The sequence below is a fragment of the Bubalus bubalis genome, chromosome 22, assembly GCF_019923935.1.
Source record: "Bubalus bubalis isolate 160015118507 breed Murrah chromosome 22, NDDB_SH_1, whole genome shotgun sequence".
In the NCBI taxonomy this organism is placed as follows: domain Eukaryota; kingdom Metazoa; phylum Chordata; class Mammalia; order Artiodactyla; family Bovidae; genus Bubalus; species Bubalus bubalis.
Window position 1 is genome coordinate 47971061 of NC_059178.1, and position 10106 is coordinate 47981166.

At 40.2% G+C, this 10106-nt stretch overlaps 1 long non-coding RNA gene across 1 annotated transcript in view; it reads right to left on the bottom strand.

Annotated features, from left to right (window-relative positions):
* The window catches only part of LOC123331184, a 28421-nt gene extending 18780 nt beyond the window's left edge, over positions 1-9641 (bottom strand). The window contains exon 1 of the long non-coding RNA XR_006547704.1: positions 9362-9641. This is a non-coding gene — a long non-coding RNA (uncharacterized LOC123331184). The remainder of the gene's footprint in view (positions 1-9361) is intronic.
* Between the last annotated feature and the right edge of the window lie 465 nt (positions 9642-10106).

Below are 10106 nucleotides of genomic sequence, written 5' to 3' on the forward strand. Positions count from 1 at the left end.
TAATTTGCCCTTTTTGCCTTTGTATTACCTGAACATTTTATACTGCTTAAAACAGAATATATTAGATGATCAATAAATATTAATTAGACTAAGAAAACACAAAATGTTTTCTTATAAAATAAACATCCAAAAGAAAGAAATGAAGGGGAAGCATAGGAAGATGGTGGGGGAGTAAGACAGGGAGATTGCCTGCCTCCCCACAAATACATAAAAGAACTCATCAAGATACAGAACAACTCCTATAGAGCAACTTCTATATTATAGCAGAAGACCCTAGGCCTCCAAAAAGGCAAGCTAATCTCCTTTGAATGAGGTAGGACAAAGATAAAGATATTAAAAAAAAAAAAAAAAAAAAAACCAGAGGACTTCAGGATGGGTGCTCCAAGGGAAAGAGGGAGTCATGAAGGAATAAAAATTTCCATGCACTCAGAAACCCTCTCCAAGGCCAGACCAACAGGGAGTTGCAGAACCTCAGAGTGCCATGCAACAGAGCAGGGCTTAGAAGACAAAATACAGAGAAAGTTCTCAAACAGCACTTCTCAGCCCATAGGCAGCTTGCAAGCCACAGCCTGGACAAGAGGGTTGGGGAAGGAGCCTAGAGAAGCAGCTAGCAAGCCTTAGCCTGGCCCAGAAAGAGGGGTTAGGGAACCACGAAGAGGCACACAAACATCCACCTGAGAAGAGGGTGATGGAAGGGAGCCAAGAGAAGTGGCTAGCAAGATCTGGCCTGCCTGCTATAGAGATTGGGACCAGAGGTGGAAGCTCCTGCTAAGATCCCAGGGAGAGGTAGCAGGCTGGTGGCCATGAGGATGTGCTCAGAGACCTCTTTGACATGGCTGAATAAATGGACATGCCTATCACAGCCAAAGCCAGGAGAGGTGCTGAAGGCAGCAGATAAAACACCACCAATGCAGTCTCAGTCCCAGAGGTTGCAGCTATCACTAGACTGTGAGCAGGCACAGGTTACTGCTCACAACCTGCTAGGAGCTTAAACAACTGAACTCTTTCTAGGGATCCATGAAATGGGGCTTTTTCTTTTGGGAGAACCCACAACTCTTCTCAGATTGTAACAACTATTAACACAGGCACTCCAAGTACAACCCATATGTGGCTGCCATATCCTCCCCTCTCCCCAGCCCAAGAGAGCAGGTGAGCCCTAATGAGTCTCAGACTTGCTCACCCACCATGTCCAGGTGAGTAATAGACTGTGGATTCTAAGTGCAACTGTGAACATTAGGGGCAACTACAAGTTGGGAAGATCCCCTGGAGAAGGAAATGGCAACCCACTCCAGTACTCTTGCCTGGAGAATCCCATGGACGGAGGAGCCTGATGGGCTACAGTCCATGGGGTCGCAAAGAGTAGGACACGACTGAGCGATTTCACTTCACTTCACTTCACAAGTTGGAATAAAGCCGATCTGAGACTGAGGTGACCACATGCTGCCCAAAACAGGTCCAGAGATCTTCCTAGAAAAATTAGAGGACTTTGGTGTAAACCTGACTGGGTTTTCTGGGCTGCTGAGTGTTGCCTTCACCAAGAGTACTGGGACCTTGTCTTTCATGCTGGGTGTCTTTTGAGGATTTGGAGCCTCAATCAACCTTGAGCCTGAACCTCTGAGGTGGGAGACTCAAGCCCAAGACTTTGAACCACCAGAGAACTCTCCACCACAGGGATCATTAATAGATGAGAGCCTCAAAAGGCCTCCATCTTAACACCAAAACCAAGCCCACCCAAAGGCCAGCAAGTACCAGTATCCAGATATCCCACATCAATCCTTCAACAAAAACAGAAACACAGCATTGCACACTAGCAGACAGGCTACCCAAAGCCATACTGAACCCATGTTGTTGTTGTTTAGTCACAAAGTCATGTTCAAATCTTCATTACCCCATTGACTGCAGCACATTAGGCTTCCCTGTCCCATACCATCTCCCAGAGTTTTCCCAAATTCATGTCCACTGCATTGATTATGCCATCCAGCCATCTCATCCTCTGTTTCCCTCTTCTCCTTCTGCCCTTCAATCTTCCCAGCACCAGGGTTTTTTCCAATGAATTGGCTTTTCTCATCAGGTGGCCAAAATATTGGAGCTTCAACCTCAGCACCAGTCCTTCCAATGAATTTTCAGGGTTGATGTCATTTAGGGTTAACTGGTTTGATCTCCTTGCTGTCCAAGGAGCTCTCAAGAGTCTTCTCTATCAATACAGTTCAAAAGCATCAATTCTTCAGCATTCAGTCTTCTTTATGGTGTAGCTCTCACAACCATACATGACTACTGGAAAGACTTTGCTTGCTTGCTTTAGACACTAAGTTGTGTCAGACTCTTACAACTCCATGGACTATAGCCTGCCAAGCTCCTCTGTCCATAGGATTCTCCAGGCAAGAATACTGGAGTGGGTTGCCATTTCCTTCTCCAGGGGATCTTCCCAACCCAGGAGTCGAGCCCAGGTCTCCTGTACTGCAGGCAGATTCTTTACCAACTAAGCTATGAGGGAAGCCCCCTTTTGGCACCCCATGGACCATACAGTCCATGGAATTCTCCAGGCCAGAATACTGGAATGGGTAGCCTTTCTCTTCTCCAGGGGATCTTCCCAATCCAGGGATCGAACCCAGGTCTCCTGCATTGCAGGCAGATTCTTTACCAGCTGAGCCACAAGTTGGAAAGACTTTAGCCTTGACTATATGGACCTTTGTTGGCAAAGTGACGTCTTTGTTTTTTAACACACTGTCTAGGTTTGTCATAGCTTTCCTGCCAAGAAGCAATTGTCTTCTAATTTCATGGTTGCAGTCATCATCTGCAGTGATTTTAGAGCTCAAGAAGAGGAAATCTGTCACTGCTTCTACTTTTTCCCCTTCTATTTGCCATGAGATAATGGAATCAGATGCCATGATCTTGTTTTTCACTTTTTTTTTTTCAATATTGAGCTTTAAGCCAGCCTTTTGACTCTCCTCATTCACCCTCTTCAAGAGGTTCTTTAGTTCCTCTTCACTTTCTGCCATTAGAATGGTGTCATCCACATATCTGAGGTTGTTGATATTTCTCCCTGAAATCTTGATTCCAGCTTGTAACTCATCCACTCTGGCATTTTGCATGATGTGCTGTACATATAAGTTAAATAAACAGAGTGACAAGAAATAGCCTTGTCATACTCCTATACTCCTTTATCAGTCCTGAACCTGTCAGTTGTTCCCTACAAGGTTCTAACTGTTGTTTCTTGACTGGCATATAGGTTTATCAGGAGACAGGTAAGATGGTCTATTATTCCCATATAAACCTACTACTTGACACAGGATGGCCCTTCAGAGGGACAAAATCAGCTCCATCGACCAGAACACTGGATGGAACCCAATGCAGGATACCTCACCCAAACAACAAGCAAAACAAAACACAAAACCAATCAGCAGACAGGATTCCCAGAGACAGCCCCAAATATACCACCTCAAACAGCCTGACCCATCAGAGGGGAAAAAAAAATACCTCCTCCTTCTAGAATGCAGGCACAAGTCACCCCCAACACAAAGACAACACAGACCACTGGACCAAGCTTACCCACCAAGGACAGAAACCAAAAGGAAGAAGGAATACAGCCCTAAGCCCAGGAAAAGGAGACCGCCAATGGAGTAAGCTAGAGAAAAAAAAATTGAAAAGGCAGAGAAATAGAGAGCAAATGAAGGAACACAGTACAAATTCACACACACACACACACACAAAAGCAATCAGGAAATAGGCAAACTATCTGAAAAAAAGATTTCAGAGTAATGATAATAAAGATTTCCCAAAGACTTAAAAATAGAATGGAGAAAATGCAAGAATCAATTAACACAATTAACAAAGACCTAGAGAAACAAAGACTAAACAAACATAGATGAATAACACAATTACTGAAATTAAAAATACTCTAGAAGGAACCAAAGGAAAATAACTGAGGTAGAAGAATTGATAAGTGAGCTGGAAGATATGATGGTGGAAATAACTTCTGAACAGCGTAATAATGGAAAAAGAATGAAATGAATTGAGGATAACCTCAGAAATCTCTCGGGATTCCCTGGTGGCTCAGATGGTAAAGAGCCTGTCTGCAATGCAGGGGACCTGGATTCAATCCCTAGGTTGGGAAGATCCCCTGGAGAAAGAAATGGCAACCCATTCCAGTATTCTTGCCTGGAAAATCCCATGGACGGAGGAGCCTGGCAGGGTACAGTCCACTGGGTTGCAAAGAGTCGGACATGACTGAGCAACTTCACTTTCACTTTCAGAGACCTCTGGAAAATATTAAAGGCACCAACATTTGAATTATAGGGTTCGCAGAGGAAGAAGAGAAAAAGAAAGGGTCTGAGAAGACTTTTGAAGAGAGTATAGTTGAAAACTTCCCAAACATGGGAAGGAAATAGTCAATCAAGTCCAAGAAGCACAGAGAGTCCCATACAGGATAAATCTAAGGAGAAATATGTTGAGACAAATATTAATCAAGCTAACAAAGGTTAAACACAAAGAAAGAATATTAAAAGCAGAAAGGGACAAGTATACAAGTAACATTCAAGGGAAAACCCATATGATTAATAGCTGATTTGTGTAGTCAAAGCTGTGGTTTTTCTAGTAGTCATGTATGGTCGTGAGAGTTGGACTATTATGAAGGCAGAGTGCAGAAAAGTTGATGCTTTTGAGTCATGGTGCTGGAGAAGACTTTTGAGAGTCCCTTGGATAGCAAGGAGATCAAACCAGTCCATCCTAAAGGAAATCAACCCTGAATATTCACTGAAAAGATTAATGCTGAATCTGAAGCTTCAATACTTTGACCACCTGATGCAAAGAGCAGACTCCTTGGGAAAGACCCTGATGCCGGAAACATTGGAAGCAGGAGGACAAGGAGGTGACTGAGGATGAGAGGGATGTATGGCATCATGGATTCAATGGACTTGAATTTGAGCAAACTCAGGGAGATAGTGAAGGACAGGGAAGCCTGGCATGCTGCAGTTCATGGGGTCACAAAGAGTGGGACATGACTGAGCAACTGAACAACAACAACAACAGCTAATTATTCACTCAGCAGAAACTGAAGGGAATGGCAGAATATAATTATAGTACTGAAAGAAAAAATCTACAATCAAGATTACTCTATAACACAAGGATCACATTCAAAACTGATGGAGAAATCAAAAGCTTTACAGAAGAGCAAAAGCTGAAAGAATTCAGCACCACCAAACCAGCTTTACAATAAATGTTAAACGGACTTATACAGGCAGGAAACACCTATAGAGAGAAGGAAAAGACCTATAAAAACAAATCCAAAACAATTAAGAAAAATACTATAGAACATATATATGTAATTACTTTAAATGTAAATGGATTAAATACTCCAACCAAAAGAAACAGACTAGCTGAATGGATACAAGACTCATATATATGCTGTCTACAAGAGGTCCACTTTAGACCTAGAGACACATATAGACTGAAAGTAAGAAGATGGAAAAAGATATTCCCTGCAAATGGAAATCAAAACAAAGTTGGAGTGGCAATTCTCATTTCAGATAAAATAGAGTTTAAAATAAAGATTATTACAAGAGATGAAGAAAGACACTATATAATGATCAAGGAATCAATCCAAGAAGACATAAGAATTGTAAATATTAATGCATCCAACATAGGAGTACCTCAATACATAAGGCAAACATTAACAGACAAAAAAGAGGAAATTTATGGTAACACAATAATAGTAGGGAACTTTAACACCCTACTTACACCAATTAATTATCCAGACAGATAATTAATAAAGAAACACAAACCTTAAATGAAACATTAGACTGAATGGATCAAAAACTGATATCTTTAGAACTTTCCACCCAAATGCAGAAGGATATACTTTCTTCTCAAGTGCACATGGAACATTCCCCAGGATAGACCAGATCTTAGGTCATAAAATCAAGCCTCAGCAAATTTAAGAAAATTGCAGTTGTATCAAGCATCTTTTCTTACAACAAGCCTATGCGACTAGATATCAATTACAGGGGGAAAAACTGTAAAAAACACAAACACATGGAGATTAAACAATACATTTCCAAGTAATAAATAGGTTACTAAAGAAATAAGAAGGGAAATTCAAAAATTCCTAGAAACAAATGACAACAAAAACACAAAGACTCAAAGCCTGTGGGATTCAGAAAAAGCAGTTCTAAGAAGGAATTTTATAGCAACACAATCCTACCTCAAGAAACCAGAAAAACATTGAATAGACAACCTAACTCTACACCTAAAACAGCTGGAAAAAGAAGAACAAATAAACACCAAAGTTACTAGAAGGAAAGAAATCATAAAGATCAGAGCGGAAATAAATGAAAAAAATGAAGGAAACAATAGTAAAGTTTAATAAAACTAAACTGATGTAGATATATTCCATGCTCCTGGGTTTGAAAAATCAATATCATGAAAATGAACATATTACTAAATACAATTGACAGATGCAATGCAATTCCTATCAAATTACCAATGGCATATTTCACAGAAATAGAACAAAAAAACTCATAATTCATGTAGAAATATGAAAGACCCTGAATAACCAAAGCAATCTTGAGAAAGAAGAATGGAGCTGGAGGACTAAACTTACCTGATTTCAGAGTATACTACAAAGCTACAGTCATCAAGACACTATGGCACTTGCACAAAAACAGAAATCTAGACCAAAGGAACAAGATGGAAAGGCCAGAGATAAACCCATGCACCTATACACACCCATGTTTATTTAACAAAAGAGGCAAGAATATATGATGGGCAAAAGATAATCTCGTCAATAAGTGGTACTGGGAGAACTGGACAAAAGAATGAAATTAGAACGCTGCTTAACAACATACCCAATAAATTCAAAATGTATTAAAAACCTAAATATAAGACCAGGAACAATAAAAACTCTTAGAAGAAAATATAGGCTGAACACTGTATGACATAAATCATAGCAAGATCCTCTATGACCCACGTCCTAGAATAATGGAAATTAAAAACACAAACAACTGGGACCTAATCAAACTTAAACCTTTTGCACAGCAAAGGAAACTATAAACAAACTGAAAAGACTACCCACAGAATGGGATAAAATAATAGCAAATGAAACAACTGATGACAGATTAATTTTCAAAATATACAAGCAGCTCATACAACTCAATACCAGAAAAACAAACAATCTAGTCAAAAAGTGGGGAAAAGACCTAAACAGACATTTCTCCAGACAAGACATGCAGATGGCTAATAAACACACAAAAAGTCATTCAACATCACTCATTATTAGAGAAACTCAAATCAAAACTATGATGAGATATAACCTCACACAGGTCATGACCATCATCAAAAAATCCACAAACAAGCACTGAAGAGAGTGTGGAGAAAAGGGACACCTCTTGCACTGTTGGTGAGAATGTAAATTGATGCAGCTGCTATGGAAGACAATAGGGAGATTCCTTAAAAAACTAGGAATAAAACCACCATATGACCCAGCAATACTACTTCTAGGCATATACCCTGAGGAAGCTAAAACTGAAAAATGCACATTTACCCCAATATTTATTTCAACACTATTTACAGTAGCTAGGACATGGAAGCAACCTAGATGTCCATCAACAGATGAATGGATAAAGAAGCTGTGGTACATATATGCAATGAAATACTATTCAGCCATAAAAAGGAATGAATTTGAGTCAGTTCTAATGAAGTGGATAAACCTAGAGCCTATTATACAGAGTGAAATAACTCAGAAAGAGAAAAACAAATATATTAACATATGGACAGGGAGCCTGGCGTACTGCTATTCATGGGGTCGCAAAGAGTTGGACACGACTGAGCGACTGATCTGATATATATATATATATATATATATGTAATCTAGAAAGATGGGACTGATTTTCGGGGCCTCAGTGGAGATGCAGAAATAGAGAACAGACTTATGGACAAGGGTTGGGGAGAGGAAGGAGAGGGTAAGATGAATGGATAGAGTAGCATGGAATCACATACACTAACATATATAAAATAGATAACCAATGGAAATTTAACAGGCAACGCAATCTGGGACTCTGTAACAACCTAGAAGTATGGGAAATGGTGGGAAGTGGGAAGGAGGGTCAAGAGGGAGGGGACATATGTACACCTATGGCTGATTCATGTTGATGTATGGCAGAAATCAAACCAATATTGTAAGGCAATTATCCTTCAATTAAAAATAAATAAAATTTAAAAAAATAAATGCATGAAAACAAAGATTTTAAAAGCATGCAAATGAATAGTGGGAGACCTTAATAAAGTTCCAAGTGGATTTCCACCTGCCCTAGGAAGTACTTATTTATTTTTTTTGTAAAAAGGACCAAGGGATCTCTCAGCAATATTGCATGCCCTTTCTTTCTAGTCCAGTTTTGTTTACCCTTTTCATTTAATGATTGTAATAGGAAGGTGCGTGAGTCTTTGGATTTTCTGTATTTGCTAATCACTCAGGTCTTTAATCTGCAGGTTTATGTCTTTCACCCTATTCGGGAAAATTTCATCTATTTCTTTAATTAAGTTTTTAGTTATATTCTTTCTTCTCTTTCAGGGACTTTAAAGATATAAACATTAGCTTACATTCCTGAGATTCTATTCATTTTTTTTAGTCCATTTTCTCTTTGTTGTTCAGATTAGGTAAATTCTGTTGATCTATCTCAATGGTCACTGACTTTCTTCTCTGTCATCTCCACATATAAGTTTTTCACTTCAAGTTACTGCATTTTCCAGTTGTATTAATTTCCATTAGGTTAATAACTTCTATTTCTTCACTGAGATTTTTTTATTTTTTCATTTGTTTTAAGAGAATTCATCACCATTTGTTGAATCATTTGATGATGGCTTCCTTAAAATATTTGTTAGATAATTTCAATATATCATTCATCTCAGAGTTAACGAGTGTTGCCTTTCCTCATTCAGGTTATAATTTCCTGGTTCTTGGTGTGACAGGTGATTTTCAAATGCGTCATGGTAATTTGAAATATTATAGACTCTGGATCTTACTTAATTTTTTTTAAGCAGGTAGTCTGCCTGTTGAAGTGTAACGAGGGGGCCAGGTGGGTGTGTATGTTCTTTTTCCTAGGCATCATCTCCCATCTCCCCATCCCCTACACCACTCCTGCAAAAGTGAACCCTGATTCCTATTGCCTCTTTGCAGTTATATGGAGTGGAATCTCATCTCCAATTTTGCCAGGCTGATACCTATCCTGGAAAGTGAGATAACATTAGCACCATAGCATTGCCTCCAGTAGAAGTATAAACCCAGCTTCAATCTAGACCTCCTGCTGACACCAGAAGAGGCGAGAGGAGAAAGTAAATTTCCAACCACCCCTGTAAATTATCAACTCACTCTGTCTTGTCAGATGCCAAGTGGTGGTAGAGGCTGGCTCCTCACCAGGCTTTGTAGATCAGAAAATGAAGGGCGAGGGATGTGGAAGCGGGAGAGGAGAAGGGAGGCTAATACAAGCTAGCCCTGTTTTGCACTGCTGCATTCAGTCTCATTGCAGCCAGGTGGGTATAGAGGTTCAGCTCCCAACTCAGCCCCACTAACTTGGGTTGGGCTGGAGAGGAGTAAAGCATAGTGACAATGAACCACATCCATCTTCCCAATTCCCCACACCCACCTGCCACACACCATGTCTTTTAAGTCTTGTTGCTGCCTCCTGGGGGTGGAAGCTCAGGTGCATAAGGATTCTGCTGCCGATGCCCTGTTCTCTGGGAGGGAGGCAAGGAAGATCAGTTCCCCATTCAGTCCTGCTGAAATCATGATAGAGGCCACCCTTTTCCTGATTCTTTGGCTAGGAGAAACAAGCTTTCCTTGCAGATATTTTTGTCTGCACCTGTTGGAGGTTTCAAGGTTGGAAGTTTCTGCCAGCCAGATCTAATCCAGGGATATACAGAAGGCAATAAAGAAACCCAGGGAACTAGTTGTCCTGTGGTTGCTCAAGTCCTGAGGTCCCTAGGCAGTCCATCTATTTCTTTCCACCTTTCAGAGACTCCTTAGGCTTTGTTTGTTTTGTTATGTTGACGGTCTTTTAGTTAACCCCTATTTAAGTGAGAATCAAAAGTTTGGGGTATGATACTTTAACTCAGAC